This window comes from Protopterus annectens, chromosome 1.part1 (assembly GCF_019279795.1).
Source record: "Protopterus annectens isolate FY-2018-M chromosome 1.part1, PAN1.0, whole genome shotgun sequence".
Classification (NCBI taxonomy): Eukaryota; Metazoa; Chordata; order Ceratodontiformes; family Protopteridae; genus Protopterus; species Protopterus annectens.
In genome coordinates, this window is record NC_056726.1 from 790,234,620 (window position 1) to 790,246,898 (window position 12,279).

The 12,279-nt window shown below is 43.9% G+C and overlaps 1 protein-coding gene across 2 annotated transcripts in view; it reads right to left on the reverse strand.

The window, feature by feature from the left end:
• EPG5 (ectopic P-granules autophagy protein 5 homolog) overlaps positions 1–12,279 on the reverse strand; it is a 2,535,958-nt gene that overhangs the window by 2,074,061 nt on the left and 449,618 nt on the right. The window lies entirely within an intron of this gene.

The window sequence follows — 12,279 nt, forward strand, 5'->3', positions numbered from 1 at the left end:
AAAGTATCTATACTGATATAAGGCCCTGTTGAAATATATCTACACATATTACAATTAAGACATTGAAACATGCCTTTTTTACTCATAGTATTACCTGTACTAATAGTAGGGGGGTTGTCGTTAAATTCTAAAGATTTCTTGATGTTATAGTTGTTTCTAAAGGTGAAAAAAGGTTTCTCACCTAAAACTTTGCTCACATCAGGATTGCCTCGGATAATGCGCCAATTGCTTTCAATTAGACGTCTTATCTTAATGCTATCACTAGTCATGTCTAAAGTGCAAATTGGTGTTTCCATAGTTGTAATTTTTGGTTTAGTTAAATTTGAATTATTAATAGTATTATCAGATAAATCATTAAAATTCAAAAGTGCCGGATATAGAGTCTGTCTTTTGTCTAAAACTTCTCTGATGGTTTTTTCTAAAAAAAGTTTGTCGTATCCCCTATCAATGAACATATTGGCAATGAAACAAATTTCATCATGTAAATCTTTGTCATTAGACGTCATACGGCAAGCTCTTATGAACTGGCCTTTAGGTATGTTTTTAATGACGTGAGCAGGATGCCCACTTTGAAAATGTAAATAACTATTGGTGAAGATGTTTTTTCTAAAGATTTTACTGTGAAATCTAGATTCAGTATTGTCCCACCAGAAAAGGACATCCAGAAAATTAATGACTGACCCTATATTACCCAATGTAAACTTCAAATAATTAGATGTTTGGTTAACATCAATTAAGAATTTATTAACTATATTTTCATCACCTCTAATGATAAAAATTAAATCATCCACAAAACGGTGATAAAATAAAACTTCATATTGGTTTCGCAATAGCTTTAAACTATCACATTCCCACCAGGATAGGACTAAGTTGGCATATGAAGGTGCGGCTGGTGAACCCATAGCCACCCCCCTGATTTGCCGATAGTGAGTACTATCAAATAAAAAATAGTTGTTGTTTAACAAAATGTCCAAAAATCTACAGATAGTTGAGACTTGACCTGTGTTCAAGTTTGTTTTTAATGTTAAAAAACTGCGTATAGCTTCAACTCCCTCATCATGAGGTATACAGGTGTATAAAGAAATGATGTCTAAAGTAAAAATAACGTCAGTAAGCGGATTGAATAGTTTCTTATCTGTAAACTGTTTCAATTTACTAAGAAAATGCCAGGAATCCTTGATAAAGGATTCCTGCTGGGATACTATTGGTCCCAGAGTGGCATCAATCACCAAAGAAATGCCTTCAGTTACTGAATGTGGAGAACCTGATACACTTGTAATGGGTGACTCTGTCGTCAGGCACACTGACATCCCGCTCACCAGGCTGAACAAGGAGAAGGTCACGGTGAGCTGCCTGTCGGGCGCTAGGATCCGCCACATAACACAAGCACTCAGGTCACTCCAAGGCAAGTACAAATATGACTCAGTCGTTGTCCATGCTGATGTGAATGACCTGAGACGTACCTCCCTGGACTACATGAAAAGAGACATACAGGAGCTCTCTGAGCATGTAGCCCAGGCCGGTATGACCCTGACCATGAGTAGCATCTTACCCTCACCAAGAATGATGCCACAATATGAAGACAAGATGATAAATTTCAACAACTGGCTTAAGTATTGGTGTCATTCAAAGGGGATCCAATGCCTGTCAGCCTGGGATGACATGCTCGACAAGCCACGATGCTTCGCTAGGGACGGCTTGCACCTGTCACCCCTGGGCTTTCGGATATTGGCAAAGGCTCTTGCCACCCCCATAGTGCCTTTTTTAGGCAAGGCTCAAAAGACAAACCCACCTCCATAGGTATCACAAGGGATAAGAAAAGGACAGTTTTGTACCTACCATAAATGTAGATGTCCAACAGATATGCAACTGCAGTCCTGACATATGGGTTTGTCCTGCCTCAGGCAGCCCTTCGGTCGGCCAGATTCAAAGTCTGGGTCCGGCGTCGGCCGATGTCGCCTCCTCCCCGACGTCAGAGCGGCTGGAGTATAAAGGCATCAGCTGACGCCATCTTCTTCAGTGTTTCTTGCCCCAGATGCCAGGTGCCCTCCAAGGAAGGCTAAAGTTTGTGAATGGATAAACAGGTAAAACCGGACATGCACAACAGTAATAAACAGATACACCATAACATATATCCCCAGCTGATAGGTTAGGGGAGAAAGGACCCAAGAGGGAATAAACAGAGGGGTAGGAGGGAGGGAAAACCTGACTGCAGTTGCATATCTATCGGACATCTACATTTATGGTAGGTACAAAACTGTACTATGTCCTTCAAGAATGCAACTGCAGTCCTGACATATGGGTTGAATACCATAGCCAAGCTGGGGGTGGTAGGACTAAGCAAGAGATGGTGTAGCTAGAAGGCCCTGCAGGACTGCTGAAGCAAAGCCTGCTCGGGATCTGGAGTATAATGGCGGGTTGTAGTGCTTGGTAAATGTATGCACGGAGCTCCATGTAGCAGCCTCTAGAATGTCTTTTGTAGCCACTCCTCTTAGAAAAGCTGTGGATGTGGCCATAGCTCTGGTGGAGTGTGGTCTAATATTAGATGGCACACTTTTTCCATGAAAAGAATAACAGAATTTGATGCAGTGTCCAATCCATTTTGAGATAGTTTGTTTGGTGACTGCTTTTCCTTGTACTCCAGCAGCATAGGCTACAAACAGTTGGTCAGACTTTCTGGTGGACTTTGTTCTGTCCAAGCAGTAGCGTAGTTGTCTGTGAATGTCTAAAGTATGCAGCAGTTTTTCCCCTTTATTTTGAGGGTTAGGAAAGAAAGTAGGCAGGTGAATTGCTTGGTTTAGAGACACTCTGGATATCACCTTAGGCATGAATGAAGGATTGGTCCTAAGGGAAACTCTGTCCTGATGAAAGATGAGAAAAGGAGGAACTGCCAAGAGGGCCTGGATCTCCGAGACTCTTCTTGCTGAAGTGACTGCCAACAGGAAAACCATTTTCCAAGAGAGAAATTGCATTTCTGAAGATGCTGCTGGTTCAAAAGGAGGAAGAGTTAATTTTTCCAAGACATAATTGAGGTCCCATGCAGGAATTGGTAGCTTCCTTGGAGGTTTGATATTCTTTATGCCTCTTAGAAGCTGTCTTAGCAAAGGATGCGAGAACACAGGTGGATCACAGTTGTAATGTGCTGAGATAGCTGAAGCGTGGATTTTGATGGAAGAGTATGAGAGGCCACTGTGAAACATTTCTGTCAAGTATTCCAATATCTGATGAATGTTCACCAATGATGCATCCTGGCCCTTGTTGACATTCCAGATGGTGAATCTCATCCATTTTGCCGAATAGGTTTTTCTGGTGGAAGGTCTGCGGGCCTCCAGCAAAATTTCCTCAACTTTTTCAGAGAGTGAGTCATGGGTCTGAGTCACGGAACTCTCCAAGCTGTTAGCTTTAGGGTTTGCAGGTTCTGATGAACAGTCTTGTAACTGTGTTGAGTCAGGAGCAGAGGCCATTGAGGCAAGGGCCACGGTTTGGAGTGAGTTATGCTCAATAGTAGTGGATACCAGTGTTGCCTTGGCCAGTCTGGAGCTATCAAGATTCCTCTTGGCTGTTCTGCCTTGATCTTCAGTAACACCTTGGTGAGCAAAGGTAGAGGAGGGAATGCATAAATTGTTAGAGCATTCCAGCTGAAGGAAAGAGCATCCGTTCTCCAAGCTAGAGGATGGTGTATCCTTGTGCAGAACCTTTCCAGGTGATGACTGAGATGAGATGCAAAGAGGTCTATGTCTGGTCTTCCCCATGCAGATGCTATTTGTGCGAAAATGCGTGGGTGTAGCATCCATTCATGTGGATCCAAGAAATTTCTGCTCAATCTGTCTGCCAGAACATTGTCCTTGCCTGGAACAAACTGGGATTGCAAGTAGATGTTCAGTTTCAGGGACTTTTCCCAAAGAATCATTGTTAGTCTGCAGATGGGGTAGGAATGAGTGCCCCCTTGCTTGTTTATGTACCACATGACAGTGGTGTTGTCTGTCCTTATTAGCAGATGACCTTGTTTGAAGAGATTTTCCAAAGGCTTCTATTGCATGTATCACTGCCAACATCTCTTTTTGATTTATGTGCTGATGCATCTCCATGGGAGTCCATTGCCCTTGAATGCCATCTGCCGTCCATGTGCGCCCCCCATCCAAGGTCTGAGGCGTCTGTTGTAATAGTTTGGTTTGTTGGAGGTTTGTTGAAAAGCATGCCTTCGTTTAAGTGACTTGCTTGAGCTCACCACAAAAATTCCCTTTGCAGGCATGGAATGAGTGGTATTATGTCTTCTAGGTTGTGGCTGTGTTGTGACCACAAGCTTTTTAGGTACCATTGCAGCTTTCTCATGTGTAGTCTTGCCAGAGGGATTAGAAGAATGCAAGATGCCATTGAACCCCAAGGCCTGCAAGGTCTTCCTTGCGGTCAGGTGGGTTAATTTTGCTAGGCCTCTGAAGTAAGCTGTTAAATGCTCTTGTTTCTCCTCTGTGAGGAAAGCCATTTGTAGCTGTGTGTCCAGTTTTGCTCCTAGAAATATAATCTCTTGGGATGGCAGTAATCTTGATTTTTGAATGTTGACTGTGTATCCCAAAGCCTGCAGCAATTGAATGACGTAATCCAAGTGTCTTATCAAGGTCTGTTTGCTGTCTGCTTGTATTAGGCAGTCGTCCAGATAAGGGTATAATTGAATCCCTTGGAGTCTGCAATGTGCCACTACTGATGCCAGGCATTTCGTGAATACTCTGGGCGCAGTAGATAAGCCAAACGGCAATGCTGAGAATTGATAGTGCTCTGTTCCTGCAAGAAATCTGAGGTATCTTCTGCAACTGTGTCTGATAGGGACATGCAGGTATGCCTCCTTGAGGTCCAGAGTAACCAGCCAAGACCCCTTGCCCAGCATGGGAAGAAGTTGCTGTAACGTCAGCATCTTGAATTTTGGCACCATGAGAAAAGTATTTAGAACGGACAAGTCCAATCTAGGCCTCCATTGTTTTTCTTTTCTTGGAACAAGGAAAAGTCTTGAATAAAATCCCTGGCCTTGTTCCTGAGGAGGAACCTTCTCTATTGCTTTTATTTGTAACAGCTTTGAGACTTCTATGATTGCCTCTGCCCTTTGATTTTGTGGCAGGTTTGGCATGCCTTGTCCTGTTGGTAAGGTAGGAAGTGGAACCTGTAACCTCTGTCTATTATGTCCAGAATCCAACTGTCCTTTGTTATAATGTGCCAGTTTTTTGAGAATAGAGATAATTTTCCGCCTATAGGTGCTACTCTTTGAGCCTTGGTAGGTGGAGTGAAAGGTAAGTCATTGTGATTGTCCCTGTGGTGCAGGTGTACTACCTGTGCCATTTCTTTGATTTTGTGGTTGCCATTGGCGTCCCCTGTAGAAGCCTCTGTATTGCCCTCTACCTCGTGCATGCCTGCTCTTTCCCCTTTGAAACTTGTCAGAGTCTGGAAAGGACCAATTCTTTGAAGGCCAATTCTGGCTGAACCTGGAGGAAATCCTTTACTGTTTGAACTGATTTTGCCTTCTCTTCAATAGATTTCAACACATCCTGAGCATTAGCTCCAAAAAGCTTCTGTTTATCCAGAGGTGCATCCAGGAGCTTTACTTTAACATGATCTGGCAACGGCTGTTCTTTCAACCAAGCATAGCTGCCCTACATGAAGCCTCCAATGCATCATAACCACACTGTAGGAAATGATTACTAACCTGCTGGGTATTATGAACCAAATCCTGCAATGCCTTTCTATCTATAGGCTCAGGAGAGGCTATCTTTTTCTGCAAATCATCCAGTAAATAATCCTGGTACTGAAACATATGAAAAAGGCAATTAAGAGACCTCATGGCAAGGGTGGTAGAGGTATAGACTTTTTTACCCCATCTCTCCAGGGACCTTGCTTCCCTGTCAGCTGGCAGTGGATTCCTGGCTGAGGAGGTAGCCACTCCTTTGGGGCCCTGTGAAATAGTTTCTAGATCCACAGAGTGGGCCTTAAAGAGATGCTTGTGAGTGTCAGGGACCCTATAATATCGGTCTGGATTGACAGGAGCAGGAGGGAGAGAATCAAGGGAAGCACTGGAGTCGGAGAAAACATCATCCAGGACATCCAAAACTGGCGGAATAGCTAAAGGTCTGTGCTGGGGTAACTTAAGGAAGGTACGTAGCCTTTTCCTGGAATCAGAAAATTCCTGACCCTGCCACTTAAAATGCTCCCTCATGGAGTGGAAGACTTCACCGAAAGAAACATCCTCTGGAGGGGAGGCAGAGGGAATAGATTCCTCAGCATCAGAGTCTTCATAGGCCTGGAAGGATTCCTCTTGGGTTTCTGAATGCTCTGAATCCCCAGAGGCTTCATCTGAAGAGAGGTTGTCTGCCTGCTCAGTTCTAGGCCTTTTTTCTGCAGGTGGCTGAGAACCTCTGCCTGGGTGAGGCTAAGACCCCCTAATAAGAGAAATAAGATCTGCAGCCAGAGACATGATTTGCTTGTCAGAAGAAGGAGCCTGAGAAGCAGGCTTGGGATGGGCCTTGGCCTGGCTGGCGGCCTTAGCACGTGCAAAGGCCTTGATTGACATGGATACCGGAGGCCTAGCTGCCCCACGTGCAGGGGTAACCTTGTCCACTGGAATGGTGTCGGGTAAATCCAGAACTTCGGTTTCCAGAGGAAAATCAACAACCAGCACCAGAGTAGCCTCCGAGACTGAGGGAAGAGTTAACACGATGTCGTCGGCCTGGAGCGGTTGAATTACCACTTCCGAAGGGACCGAAGCACTCGCGGAGGGCTTAGGCGTTATATCGGTGGAAGACGCGGGCCGAGGATGTCGGTCCTAGTTGTTTCGATTTTTGGTAGTTTGTTCTGTCAGTTGTTCCGACGGCATGTTGTAAGCGTAAGATTCGCCAAAAAAGTCTTCGGCAAACTCTGCCCGGCGCCTGAGAGTGCGCTTATTAAAGCAAGCACAGGCGGCACAGGCCGAGACGTCGTGGTCTGGGCCCAGGCAAGGGAGGCAGTAAGAATGAAAGTCCTTATGAGGTATTTGTTTACCACAAGACAAACAATTATTAACTTTCTCAATTTGTTCTGGCATCGGCTGAGGCAAGAAAAAATGTTCCCCAATGGGGTACTTAGCTTTTAGATGACTTTGGTAACTGAAAACACAGGAGCTGACCGACCGGCACTTGCGAACTGCTTCTGCTTCGGGCACCGCGCGGCAAGAAAGACTGAAGAAGATGGCGTCGGCTGATGCCTTTATACTCCAGCCGCTCTGCCGTCGGGGAGGAGGCGACATCGGCCGACGCCGGACCCAGACTTTGGAATCTGGCCGACCGAAGGGCTGCCTGAGGCAGGACAACCCATATGTCAGGACTGCAGTTGCATTCTTGAAGGACATCTAAGATTAATGCTACTCAATGCCAGAAGTCTAAACCTCAAGATGCATGCACTCGAAACTCTCCTTAGCATGGAGAACATCGATATCTGTGCAGTAACAGAAACCTGGTTCAAGGCTCCCGAGAGCACCCCAGCACTACCAGGTTATACCTCATACCATGCTTTTCGGCCCCAAAACTTGGACCGAACCACAAAAGGAGGGGGAGTATCAATATTCGTCAAAGATACCCACACCTCCAGGTTGGTGGCACAGCACGAAGCATCAGAGACTATCCATGTACAACTAACAGTGGGTAAAACTGCCTTCCAGTTTATAGCCTGCTACAGACCACCCTCGCAAACCCAGGAACCCCACTCGGCCTTCCTGAGAACACTGGAAAATATGAAGGTCTCTCCAAACACCATTATATTGGGCGACTTCAGCTACCCAAACATAGACTGGGAGCATTACTCTAGCTCCAACGCCCTAGCCCAAAGGTTCCTAGAATTTATAAAGTCAAATGCCATGGAACAACTTGTTTCCACTCCCACAAGAGGGGAAAACATACTGGACCTGATATCACCAACATGTTGGGCTCTATGCTCCAGACCAGAAGTGTATCCCTCACTGATAAGATCAGACCATAAACTAATCTCACTGGATAGTCACATCCCGACCGCACCCCCTGCCCAGAAAACCACAGTGAAAAACTTCTCTAAAGCAAATTTCACACTCCTCAAAACCGAGGTGGAATCCTTCAAAGCCCCCGGGCCTGTAGAAAATATGGCCCAGACTGCAGAATCCTTTATAAACGCATTCTATGAACACCTTCAGGAATGCATGGATCATGCAATCCCAAATAAAACCAAGACCCAATCCTCCAAAGGCAGGTGTGTCCTGTCTGGTGGACCCCAGCCATAAACAAACTATACAATAGAAGGAGGAAGCTACTACATGATAGAGCAAAATCCCAAAAAGGGAAGGCATCTCTGATCAGTATTAGCAAAAAACTACGGGCACTCATAAAATCGTCTAAGGCCAGCTTTGAGAGAAAAATTGCACAGGACACTAATGATAATCACAAGGCTTTCTTTAGTTATGTTAGGAACCTGGGTGGGAATTCCCAGATATGCTCAGAATTGGTCCAAAATGACCAAAAATACACTGAACACACAGACATTGCCAACATCCTAGCTGACAGGTTCAGCGCAAACCCCCCCCCCACCAAAAGGGCAAATATCTATCCCAGCAGAGTGCTACCCCCAACATCTCAGATGCTCAGGTAAGAGCCACCCTCTCCAAAGCAAAAAACACAGCATCAATGGGACCAGACGGTGTCCCGGGCTGCGTCCTACATGAACTCCAAGAAGAGCTAAACCCAAACATAAAACTACTGTTCAATCTCAGCCTTACTACAGGATATGTACCCAAAGAGTGCCGTACAGCAACAGTGGTCCCTCTCCACAAAGGTGGTGCCTCAACGGATCCTATTGCCCCATAAGCCTGACTAGCTTGGTCTGCAAAGCTATGGAAAGGATCATCATGGACCTCATAAATAAAGATATTGGGGACCTACAGACACTGGATCCTACCCAGTTCGGCTTTAAGGGCAGATCCTGCCTCTTAAACCTGGTTGATTTCTTTGAAACAGTCACCAAGGCCATTGATGAGGGGAAGGTGGTCCACACAGCCTACCTGGACCTTGCAAAAGCCTTCGATACAATACCACACTCGGGCATTATAGATAAGCTCACCAGCTTAAATATAAACCCCTATGTCACTAGATGGGTTGCAAACTGGCTCAAGGACAGAACCCACATGGTTAGAATTGTTGGAGCCATGTCAGACTCCAAACCAGTTACAAGTGGCATCCCACAAGGCTCAGTGTCCTGGGACCTCTCTTGTTCGGTATATATTACTCGGAGGTACAGGCCAACACAGAAGGACTGTGGCTGACCAAGTTCGCACATGACTGCAAACTAGGCGCCATAATAGACTCTCCAGCTGACACAAGCATCCTACAAAAGGGCCTCATAGAAACAGACAACTGGTGCCAGAGCCATGGCCTCAAGCTAAATGCGAAAAAGTGTATAGTCATCCCCTTTGGCAAAAACAAAGTGCCCACAAATTACCACATAGGTGGTAATCCATTAAGTACGGAAGAAGTAATCAGGGACCTGGGGACCCAAGTTGATAGCAATCTCTCATTTGAAAACCATGTGGCCAAAGTGGTTAGAAAAAGATTTTATATAGCCCACCTAATCATGAAGGGATTCACATCTAGATCAGGGAAGGTCATCGTGCCTCTTTACTCATCCCTCATTAGGCCCATAATTGAGTACAATGCCCCTTTTGGGATGTACCTTACCAGACACCTGCAGCAACTGGAAAGACCCCAAAAGTACCTCGCCAAGAGGATCAAAGGGCTCAAACAGATGCCATATGCTGCCCGGTTAAAGAAACTCCAGCTCTACTCAGTGGCATACCGGCTGCTCAGAGTAGATCTGTGCCTGATGTATAAAGCCATGTCCAACCCGGAATTAATGGACATGCTGCACCTCAGAAAATCCAAATCCCATCGAGCTACGTGCTCGAGAGACTTGAACCTCAGCGCTGAAATAAATAGGACATGCTGGAAGGAGAGATTCATAACCCAGAGGCTCCCTTCACTCTGGAATAAAATCCCAGTCCAGGTTCGGCAGAGTCCCTCATTGACTCTCTTCAAGAGGAATATTGAGGAGTGGATTGATGATCGTAGGTTTACCCCAGGTATCACTTCTGTGTCACTGTTAGACAGAGGCACAGTATACTAACCTCGAAAAAGGGCATAGCAAAATTAATTTAAAATGGGTGGCGAAAGCCAAACACACTCTGGCTAGGCTTATAAATGCCCTAGGGCAGAGAGCCTAGTATGAACCTATGAACCTATAAATGTAAGGACATTGGCTACAAGATATGCTACATGTACTTAAGCTGTTGTTTTTAATGCAGACCAAAACATTTTAATAATAATTTTACATTTTGACCCCCCCCCCCCCTTAAAAATAAATCTTGGGTTTCCCAAAAAAATTTGTCCAGGTTTTTCATCACTGGTTATCAATGAACAATTTCCCCATGTAACTTCCGTAACTACAGTCACATCAAAACTGTATATTAAAACTGTAGCATTTTTTAACCTTGTGTTTTCTCTCTGACAAAAAAAAAAAAAGCAAAAGGAGGCAATGGATTACTTTAAATAGGTTTGTTAAAAAAGAAACTTCCCTTTTCCTTTATACATACTCAGGTTGTACATAATGATGGATCTGGTGGCTTCTGTTTGTTTTCCAACTACCCCCCCCCCCACACTTCCTGTGCAATTCTCTCAATGTATACGACAGCTGCTCTATTTTTTAATTTCTCTACCCCACCCCCATGACATTAGATAGCCAAGCTCCCTCAGAATGAGCACTGTTATAACTACTTACCTTCTTTATGGGGCAACTCCATGGACAGTGGAGTCCTCACCACAGCAATACTGCAATGCATGGGCATTCTTTTAAATGTTATGTCCTATCCACATTCTAGTCTCCCAATAGATGAGTAAGCAATTGCTCTTTTAGCAGGACAGACTCCAGATTTGCATGGGCACCACTCCAGCCTCTGGCAACTTATTCACCCAATTTCTTAACACCTGTTGCAGTTACCCTAGTCTAAAAAACTAGAGCAATTCTACCACAGAAAAAGGTAAAGCAAGATTTGCCACTCATTTCCCTTCCTCCACTGGATGACGATATGATACAGAGCACGCATGCTTAACACGGCTCAAGAGAATCACAAGCAGACTTCTTGTCCTACCAAACCACTTAAGGTTGTCGTGGTTAATGTTTCTGCTCTACTGTGGTCCCCGGAACAATATGCATTAAATGGTGAATTGTTACGGTACACTATATGAGCAAGATGTAAAGGTTGAGAGTAATACACAGGAAATGGTTAACATTTTCAGACAATTATACCTTCCTTGGTCAACAGGAGTAGGAAGAGGAGCATTAACATCAAAAATAAAGGAAACTGAAATTAAAGACACAATGAAAAAGTAAAATACAGGGAAACCCCCCTGACAGTAACTGAATTACACCAGAAGACTGGAAAACGAAGCAGCAGGCGATAATAAAAGTTTGGCTGCTACTTTTTAACAATGTTTTTCTGGGAGGGATGTGCCACTGACATGGAAAGAAGCAGTATTAGTAGTTATACCAAAGAAAAAGAAAGACCTCCCCCCCTTTTTTCCAGGCCCATACAAACTCATTTTGACTCTAAATCATGACTGCAGAGCATTTATGATTATTTTGGCAAAAAGAATGACAAAGATATTACAAAGAATAACAGACCTGGATCAGTGTGGATTTATAGACGGTACACAAACATCTCACAATTTTCACAGAACTTTTATGATTCAAAAGGATGCACTGAGCAATAATAATGATAATAATACTAATGATAACAATACTAAAACTAATACTAATAATAATAATGCATTAATGTCAACAGGTCTGGATGTTGAAAAAGCATTTGAGAGAGAGAGAGAGAACAGGAAATTTATGAAAAGATCCCTTGAGGTATGTGGATTTCCACAATCATGGACAACGTTAATATTTAACATCTACAGAGCTGTTCAAGCTGGAGTAAAGTGTGGTATGAGCTGCGTAAAGCATTTAGTCTTACAACAGGAACTACACAAGGCTGTCCGCTTTCACAATTACTCTTTTGCTTTTTATTTAGAGACATTAAACAGAGACAAAAGACAATCAAACATAAGTGGATTTACATAGAGAAATACTAACAAGAAAATAGCTCTTTACAAATAATATAAAATTATATATTATTAACCCATGGCGTGACATAACATTCTGTTTGATAAACTAAAATATTTAATGCTATAGCAGAATATAAGTAAA